Genomic DNA, 11,108 nt, shown 5'->3' with positions numbered 1-11,108 from the left:
TTAATCTTATGCTACACGTACTATATAAAAAAACTTGTATGAAAGAATTTGGAAACAAATCTATCAAAATTAGTCATTTGAATTTTCAAAATTAAAACAAAAAATTATTTATTGTTAGAAATATGGTGATAATATTTATTAAACATACTTACCACAAAGGTCTAATTTTTTTTCGTATATGATCTCGTAAGTATAATCGATCTTTTCGTGCATTTTTCTTTTTTTGGAAAAATTGAAATGAAACTAAACTATAAAATACCATAAGTTGGTCATGAAAAGATCTTATATAGTAGATTTTAAAGTCATTTTAAGTGGTTGTGAGTGTATTTTTATTTTTAAATTATACAATTCTAGATTTAATTTTGTAGATATGAAAGCACAAAAATCAATGTTTTACCATTCTATATTATAGCGTTATTTCTTTCTAAACGAACTTTAACAATATTCCTCTCAGCAAAGCGCAGATTTTAAATTGTCTTCACTTAATAATTACAGAACTGTTTTTCCGTATTTAAGATTAGCTTACGAAATTGATTTTTCTGAATAATTTTACCAAAAGGGAAAACAAACCGTTAATTTGAACTCTGAACTTTGATATGAAATTATTTCGTCAGTGGTCCACACTTAACACACGAATCAAATTTGTAAAGATGTTCAAATTAGTACAAATCATTATTAATAGTGAAATTTTTAAACATTTCAACTATTTGATACAATTTTAAAAATAAAGTTGTCAATATTTTCAAAAATTTTGTTGTATAAAACAAAACAAGATTCGAAGTTGGAACCAATATGTAGTTAAAAATAACGCTAGAACAATATATACTCTGTACCAACATCGATGTAATAATTCATTTTAAATAATGTGTTATCATGAACCTATTATGATTTAAAACAGAAGAATCTTTAAAATAAAAATAAAAGTATATTAATATAGTGTTTTATTTATTTTTATTTTTTAATTCCATCTCATTCTACTTACATTATTACATCTTATTTTATCTTACGTTTTATTAGCTGACTGCATAAGGTAATGTTTTCTGGGTAGGTATGATTATATACATATTTGGCACGCACGTCTAATAGCCTAAACCGCTTGTCAGATTATTATAAGCGAAGTTGTTAATTAAATAACTTACAACTTATATTCCATCTTTACATGTCACCCACACTTGAGATTACATCCTATTTCCATTTCACACATTCATATCAACTTTTAATAGGTACATTTGAACCCATAATTGTTATGAAATTGATAAATTTAACGAAAAATACTTTATCGGTCCCATAAAATACCCATGTTCATTGATCACTAATGCTGGTTGTTGTTTTGATCCAAGGTGCATGACTATGAGTTTCTTAAAAATTTTACCTCATCAATATTGAACTAAGAAACAAATTTTTTTTTACTTTTTGCTAAACAAATTTTATTATAAAAAAATTCAATCAATCAATCCCGAGTAATATTTTACTTGTTAGCAAAAGTACGCAGACACCCATTTTCTAGGCTACTTGCCCCATGGTAAGTAAAATTTGCCTTCATATAGTTGGTGTCTCATAGATAGCAATATCTTTTAAGAAAATGAAGAGTGTACACAGAAAGAGTGATATTGACACTATTAGTATACCCCAATATTAGTAAAGTCCACTTTTTGGGAAATTAACGTTCAGTTCAAGAAAGAAGTCTTGAATCCTAAAAAAGGAAGTTTGTGTACATTAGAAATCTGGCAAAATAATTTAACCCTTATCTTAATTAATGATCTAAATGAATTATGTGATAGTCCGTGCCCGAACATAGCAACGACAAATAAGTTAAATTTGTTACCAGTCATAATCAGATAACATTATTTTGTACCTTTTATACTAGAAATTATTAAAAAAAACTGTGGATAACATCTAATCTGTTCATATTTCTCAATGTCAGTTTGGTTATCCTTCTTTCAGGTCACAGAAACGGAATTTCTGATCGACATATTTTACGCAGAGATAGCTGGCTGAAGGTTTCAGAGTAATATATACTACTTTTTATACCGGAGAAACATTTCATTTCTATGGGATTCTGATTAAATTTTGAAAAAGTATACAAAATTATGCATAATATATATTAATATTTCTTAATGGCAATTCATCCTACTACTCCACGACAAAATGAAACTTCCGATGGACATGTAGATACACTGTAGCTGATCGTCCAGAGAGTAACATAGACTAACTTTATTCCAAAAAAATGTCAACCCTATGAAATGCTTATTAAACTTTGAAAAAATACATCATGAATAATAAAGATTAAGGATGTATGAGCATGACAACAATGTTTGATTTAAAGGCTCACAATTTTTGTATAGGCAGATTTTTACTCAAAGAATATGTGGTTAAAATTTCAGCTTAGGTATCCGTGCAAATTTTTAAGAACAATGTCATTAAAAATCGATATAAAATACATTGGCTCTTATGGAGGAATCTCAAAAAACGACATATTTTGGAAGTTTTTGATAGTTTTCATTTGGAATGAATGAAAACAAATTTAAAAAAAACTTTTTAATAGAAAGTAAACATATTAGCAATGAATTAGAAAAGAAAAAACTAAGTGTCTCCGTCCATATAAGGGATGTAAGAGCAAGGTAGATTAAGGGTTGAAATTATTTTTATCTTATTTTCAACTTTGATGATGAATTTTGTTATAACTTCATGAATGTAGACGAAAAATAAGAGTAAAATTTTTCGATATGTGCCTTGGGTTTCGAAATATCGAAAGCTGAATAATTAAACAAAATTTCCAATTTTCGATATTTCGAAAATAACGCCAGATATTGAAAAATTTTATTCTTATTTTTCGTCTTATATTGTCAAGTTATAATATAATTTATCATCAAAATTGAAAATATATATTTTTTAAATTTGTGCTCCCACTACCGTGCTCATACATCCTTAAATCGATCTAAATTGTTAAATGTTCTGTGTTCATCATTTATTCTATTGGAGATAACTTTTTTATTTCTCTCTCTAAGTATATGAACGAAGCCGATGGTAAACGCTAGTAATGAAATTAAAATCTATTAATATTGTGTTTCTATTTATTTTTAAATTCTTCTCATCTATAATTTTGTCTTACATTCTTTTTTTTAACAAAATAATTTATTTACAGTTGTTATTTTATGATATACAATAAAATAATATATAATTTTATTAATTAATACTAATTAATTAACAATATATAATTTTAATCAAGTATATCACACATTTTATGGTTGTCATTTTTATACAACATTCAGTACATTTGTTTCTTTTTTTTGTATTCGAATAATGTGAATAGCAATTAAATTTGAAAACCATAACTATTTGGAATTAACGAAGAAAATGCTTTTCAAAACTATTTGCTCTTATTTATTTGCGAGTGTTGTCTTACTTTAAAAGCTGTTTATCAAAATATAAAATGGCAAGAGTAGCATCACACTTTAAGTGACATTAGTGATTAAATTTTGTTACAAACTAAGCGTTTAAATATTTTTAGAGTGTGTTGATTTTGAAATTTACAAATCAAGCAACTAGGAAAATTATTCTTATTTTGAATTTTCTTATTTGTTCCTTATGTAAATATAATAAACACATACTTAATATGTTTACACCAAACTTATCTTTTTAAGATTATTAACGGCGGTAATAAAATGTAATTTTTAACTTTTTAGAAAATAATTTATAATTTTGGAATCGTATGAAACACCTTTGTTATATCACCGTGTTTAGTACAATGACGAAATTTAAATATTCTTATAACGAATGCTTTGAATGAAGTATATTCTTACAAAAAATGACAACACATATTTTTAAAATATAAAACATGTACATCTTTGGTTTTTTTTTTTTAATATTTTTTATTTTTTGTTGTAATCATTTAAATATATAATCTTTCATTATTATTATATTATACAAAATAACGTATTTTATTTTAAAAATATTATTTTAAAAATTTATAGTTGAGAATGCAACTAATATAATCAATACTTAAAAATATAATTCACTTAATAATTTATAATATAATTAGAGTCATAGTTCAGTTTTTATTTGTTTGACTTGTAAAACAAGTATATGATGAGTGGCATAGCTTTATATTACTTAAATATGGCAGCCATTATATTTGCAATTTTTAATTTATATACTTATTATTTTAATTTGTTAATTGTTATTATTGTACAAATTTTTTTAGTGACCACCTTCACCAGCGCTTGATAACCGGCGCTAGTGCATATAATAATTCGATAGTTAGTCCAAAATTATCACTACTCGATTAGATCTGGTAAAAGTAGCCCTTGAATAAAACGATAAAAAAGTGTATACGGGTATTATTACGATAAATTGTCTAATACATACCTTTTGTTAGAATAAGTTAAATTTGTATTATTTATGCGATTTACCACCAACGCTGAATTAATTTTTTTACAAAATCTCTTAGGCTTTTTAATAATAATCCAAGAAAATACACATTCAATAAATTAAATACAGACTGAAAAAATCGGATACAGTGCCGAAAATTTTTTTGATTGTTTTGAAACAGATGAACTTTTCGATAGTAAATATTGGAAATAAATTATTTCTGAGATTCGTTGTTTTAACTCGACGAAATTAGATGAATAATAAGAGTAAATTTTTTCGATATTTGTCTAATAAAAGGTTACTTTTACGGAAGAATTCATACACATTTATAGATGTAATGATAACTCTAACGTGATAAAAATACAATGATTATCTTATTTGCATAATATAATGGGATACTTTTACAGAAAATTTATACTTGTAACCAAACTTATACCAAACGCTGTACCCAAATGTTCATTCTGTAACAATTTATTTCAAGCTTGGATTATATTTATGTTCAACTTTCGTGGATCATAAAATCGGAAGGATAATTATACGAATCTTTTTAATATTTACGAGAGAAATGTCGTCAATTTGATTTTGATGTTCGAAATCAACCCAAAATGGAGTAATTTTTAAAATAGAATTACATTTAATTACATAAGTAAAATCAAACTCAGGACGTTCTTTAATTTTTTATAGCATGTTATTGTAAAAAAATTAAAAAAAATCTAACCTTATAAAATTCAAGTACAATATCATGTCATAAATTTCCTGACACACTTATATTTATTAAACAAAGTATTCAATTTTTTCGCCAAGATAGAAAATTAATGGATTTTAACGGAGATGGCTTTCACACTACATATTTTGTGATGATTGTACTTATTTTTGCCGTTCTTAAGCACAAATCTAATAATCTAGAAATTCTATCGTAAAATTGAAACTATGATTGAAAATCCGTATCAAAAAAATTGACCATTGATTTTCGAAGTATATTTTGTAGAAACAGGCAGGCAAATACAATTTAAGAATTTTATTTTACAAATTTATCTTTAGTGATTCGAAACTTTTATGGAAAATATTTCTTGGGTAGATTCAATGAATAATTCCCATGATCTCTGATGAAACTCATGGTTGGTTATTCATAAAATAAACCCATAAAATGTTGCCTTCATAGAATCACTTATTCTAAAGTATCTAAAGATAGAAAAAGGCATTCATATCTCTTGTCACAATAAATAATTAATGGACATTATATCTATATATAATTCATTAATAAATATTCTCCATACTCGAAATATTAAACAACTAAATTGTGATAATTAACGAATAGAAAAGTTCATTTAATTTTCACACTGTACAGTCATACATAAAATCCTAAGTATTAATAAAGACAGTATACAATATATAAATTAATAAATTAATTGAAATAAAAATTAAAGGATAAAACTCATTTACACCTGAATATCAGGTAATATATGTTGTTTTTTAAATATTTTTTATACAAATTCACACATTATTATTAATTAGTATTTATAAATTCTTATTTTAATACTGAGTACTGTACAGTGTTTTACAAACATTCTTCAACATAATGACTAAAAAAATTATAAAAGTATTTTTTATGTTGATAGCATTCCAAAGTAATTTTTTTTCAACTAATTTCATCGCAACGTTAGTAAATGAAAATACGATTCAGTAAGACAGAAAATATATCTTTATCCTCCCAAATAATATTCTATTCTTTATAAATACCCATCTTATAAATCTTCATCCCAAGAGTATAATACCGCGAAAGTTTTGTAGTTAAACTCAAAGTATTTTTCACGTATCTCAAAAAAAAACGTGAACTTTATCTACATACCGTTAATATATATATGCTTAAACTTATAAAGCGTTTTTATCGAAACTTTGTTTTTTTAATTGATGAAAGTGATTACAAAAAAATTGCACAGAGGCCTTGTAACATTAGTAATGACACAGAAATTAACGTCCATGTTATAAATCACTACAATAGGTTCGTTATAAATCACTACAATAGATTCGCATTCCATTATCGATCTCTCTACAAGACTGGGCTATAATTTCGCTATTTATGATTGATGAAATATAATTGCAATAATTGAAAAAGAAGTATGAATACAACTTATGCCAAGTTTTAATAGAATAATAGTTTTTCTTTAAAAAAAAAACATAAAGTTAGAACGAAATTCAGCCGCCTTAAATTATCTCTTCAATTGAACTTTGTATAATATGAAATATAAATAAAAATATTTTCTGATTTGAGTACTATCAACATAACAAAACAATTTTGATTAGTTTATGATAAAAAATAGTTTAAAGCTTTCAATATGGAAGGTATTTTAATTCGCCTTTGTATTTCACGCTAAATTATACCAACGTTTAATAAATTGTTATATAAAAATTAATTTATTGAATTAAGTATAATTTTTTTTATCCAATATTTAATTTTAATGTATTTTCATCAAATTGCATTCTAAGTTGTTTACAGCAATAATTGTTGCTCAATACTAACTATACTATATAACTCCAAAAAATTAAAATTTTGAATCTTTTTTTTTACGTTCTTACTCTTTGCTTTCATTCTTTGTCGTTAAACTTTCGATCAAGATGTACTCTGAAAATTTACTTTTCAATTACCCTATTAGTCGTCATAAAATCAATAAATGCTTACATTTCACGTTTTTTCAAAATGGCAAACGTAGCACAGCCTCTATAGAATGTTAAACAGAAAAACATCTATTTATAATGATTATATTTTTGTTGGTGTAAATGACGTGCTCTTGAGTAAATCGATTCATGATTTGTTTACGAGTGTTTTGAAAAAGATTTACGTTAACAGTAATAATAATTTAATTCTTTATATTTGAATTGAATTAACAAGATAATTTTCGTTTACAAAATGGAGATATTTTGTATAAGAATTATTATATCGTTAGTTCCGACATAAATTTTAAGTTAACATCTAATTTCCTTTTTTTATGCATAGACAAAATATTATGTTTAGTTTTTAAGTTATAAAAAATATTATTTTCTTTATATGTACAATAAACCAAAAGTTAATTCAAAAAAGAAACATTTCTCATACAAATAATCGTACTGATACAGGGTGGTGTAAATATCTGACGAATTTCGAATGAATTATATTTAATTCCATTTGCATCTGTGACAACACCAACAGTATAAGTTTACAATTGAATCATTAAAAAAAAAAAATGGATGTTGTTACTGAAATTCGGCAAATGTTTTACTTTGCACACATAAACCCCATAAATATAACTCTTTAGCCCCTTACCCTGTATAAGTGATGGTAGATTAATCGCACTACCAAGGCGGATATGTATAAATTTTAATTTTATAATTTAGAAAACCATATTTGGTACAGCTGTTAGTAAAACGTATTCTAGAGCTACTTGGATACTTTGCGTCCGTAAATAAGGTATAATTAGATGGCAAGAAAAATTTAAGTACATAACAAGTTCTATGTTTAAAGACAAAAAGCTTTTTGTCAATTTAATTGAATTGTCGAAATTTTTGTTTAGCTCAAACATCTTTTTGTGAATATATGTCTCGATCAAAAATTTATGACAATTTTAAAAGAATAAATTTGATCATACCAAAATATAATTAAAAAATTATGATTATTTATATGAGAAGACATCTTTTTATTAAAATGGTAATATTATCAATGCCAATTATAAAAATAATCACAAAAACAATTAATAAATGCACAAAATAAATGAGTTTTTGGTTTATTATTTAGGATTGGGTACAACAAATTTATTATAACCTTATACTACTATCATTGAATAATTGAAAACAATTTTTTATTAAAAGATGTTGCTATTCAAAAATACTTGTTCAATGTATAAAACGCAGAATCGTTATATAAAATAAATGAGAGAATTCAAAATCGTAAAGATGGAATTTGGCCATAATTGGCCGCGAATATCGGGGATACTTGAACAATTAATCTTTTAGAAAATAATGAAGAAATTCAATGCCAAAAACATATATTTTTTGGAAATGTTGGGTTAGGTTGTATTGGCTGTCCACGAAGGACACACTTAGGCTATAGAGCCCATTGTGATAACCTATATGTGTTTTACCACCTTTCCGCTGATAATTTCATTTATCAGCTTCTCAATTTCAGAGGCTGAGTGCACCTCCTTCATACATATACCATGCACTACACCAGCCCATCGCAACTATTAATTAAATTAATTTTGTTGCGACGGCGGGAATCGAACCCGCTACCCGCGGACGGCATTGGTTACGCTTTAACCATCTGAGCTAATAGGGCGATTTTGGAAATGAGTCATTAGAAAAAACTGTTCCGCTCTCGTACCTAAAGGTCTTTGCTTGTATAAATCCAGTTTGATTAAATTTGATAATAATAAAAAAAAGTATTTTTTTTTCAATATCTATATCTTGAAACTTCAATTTGGTTGTCTTTATGTACATACACTATGTTTGAAAAATAAAACAGTGTCACATGATTGAAAAGTATCATGTTGAAGGTATGAGGTTAACCACAAACTCTTAAACACAATTACCAAGATTTTTACACAGTCAACTCTTCCTTCACGGTAACACCAAAGACCATTTTAACTCGAAATTCGTAAAATTAATTGCAATGATTTACGAATGGTTCGAATAGTTAAAAAGAATTAATGTTGCCATTGCTAAAATGAACAGATCATTTTGTATCATTTTCAAAATTATTTTCTGTTCTTAAATGTGGAGTCAAGGCGCAAAGTAAGTTTGATGAAAATCATGAAAATACTTTCACAGGAAATGGCTATTTTAGATATTACTTTTGAATTCAAAAAAAGGTTCCAATACCCCTTTGAACAGTATCATATAACGGTTTACTATGGTCAGCTTTCTAACTAAGGTAATAAAATTAAAATACATGTATTTTCAAAAAATAATAAATTGTTTTCGTATTAATTTTACAACAGCATAAGTTTATCACCCGTATTAATTTTCAAAAATAACAAAATGTAACACTTTTATTAAATAAAAACATAATAAGAGAAAAATGATATGAATTATTACATTGTATAATCAGTATTTAAACTTAATTTTAATTATCCAATTCATGGAATTCTTTTTCACTGTTTATGCTACAATTTAACAATTGTTTCCAAACGTCGATAATTTTGAAAGAATGATTTTATTTCGATTCGATTTAAATCCATTTACATATTTGATAATATTTACAATGGATAGGCCACGATGATCCGAATCAGTCATAGAAATTGATAAACTGATTTTTATCATCGAAGACATTATCTAAAGTCAGAAAATCCTTTGTAGAAAATTTATTAGCCTAAAAATTACGTGTGTTTTGCGTGGCGCGTTATTTATAAAATTGACTAACATACTCACATATGCACATCATTAATTTTATAAAGAAACTGTTAAGGAATGTTATAATTTGATATTTTTATTTCATATAAAATTTTATTTAGTAACTGCTCAGATTACGTTAAAACTACTTTCACTTATGAAAAATCATCAAGATTTTATTGATATATTTTTTATATTAATAGCATTCCAAAATTTCTTTTTTACATAGTAATAACACCAATACTTAGGATGGTAATTATAAATTTTATCGAGTTGTTAAAGGATATGGAGTAGCGGAAATAAAAAAAAATCGGATTGAGGCGGCACAGAAGTACAGAATCCACTTACTTTGCATATTACATCACTAGAACGATTCTGAAAGAAGTATCAAAAAAAATATAGATAAGACACGTAAGTATAAATAATTTAAATATTGAACTTCAATTATGATTCAAATGATTAGACAACGCTCGTTTAACAAATTACGTCATTGACCAAGCGTACCGCAAGTCTTATTTCTTTACGGTTAAAATGATGAGTTTTTTATATCAATTTTATCTTGATTTTAGTTAACAAGTCACTAAGTGCTTTTAGCACTTATTGATATAGCAATTTTAACTTAGTGATATAAAAATTATGGACCTCGTTTAAAATTGCTAATTATTAAATTTGATAAATTTAATCGTACTTTTCTCTCATTATCACAATGAAAAGCTATAAATATAAAAAATAAAGCATAAAAACAAAAAAAAATTTATTCATAATTCAACAAAATTACATAAACTTTGTAATTAAAAATTCTCGCTTAAAAATAATATCACTGTAATTGCGAGTAACTCAAAACTTAAAATAAATGCCAGGCTTTTTTTTTAAAGAATTTTACAATTCGGATGATTCTCGATAGAGACCATAATCCAAACAATTACTCATTTTTAAATGAATAGTTAAAATACACACACTACTGGCCGATTATAATACTTGTTTAATTTACAATAATTTTGTCAATTAATTATTAACACGTCAAATTAAATAGAATTTGTTTGATTTGCAGTTCTAGAACTAATTAAAATAGAAATCATTACACACACTAGTTTCCTAGTTTTGTTCAAGTGAACAAGTAAGTCAATGTTTAACGAGAGGCGACGTGTTGGAAAACCATTAGAAAGCCAAACAAGGTTGGTTTACTTTTCAAATAAATTGTTTGAAAATAATAATTATTATTACAGCAAGGTTTCACATGGTTATGCGAAAAATATAGTGATATTCTATTAGCATCAAATTGTGATCAAAATTATTTACTAAGGTAAAACGAACCTAAAAAAACAAAATTTAGGGGTTTAAAATGGACGCTGAATGTATTCCGAGGGCTAATATAA

Source organism: Chrysoperla carnea, chromosome 1 (genome assembly GCF_905475395.1).
Source record: "Chrysoperla carnea chromosome 1, inChrCarn1.1, whole genome shotgun sequence".
In the NCBI taxonomy this organism is placed as follows: domain Eukaryota; kingdom Metazoa; phylum Arthropoda; class Insecta; order Neuroptera; family Chrysopidae; genus Chrysoperla; species Chrysoperla carnea.
Note: the sequence above shows the minus strand (reverse complement) of the source record.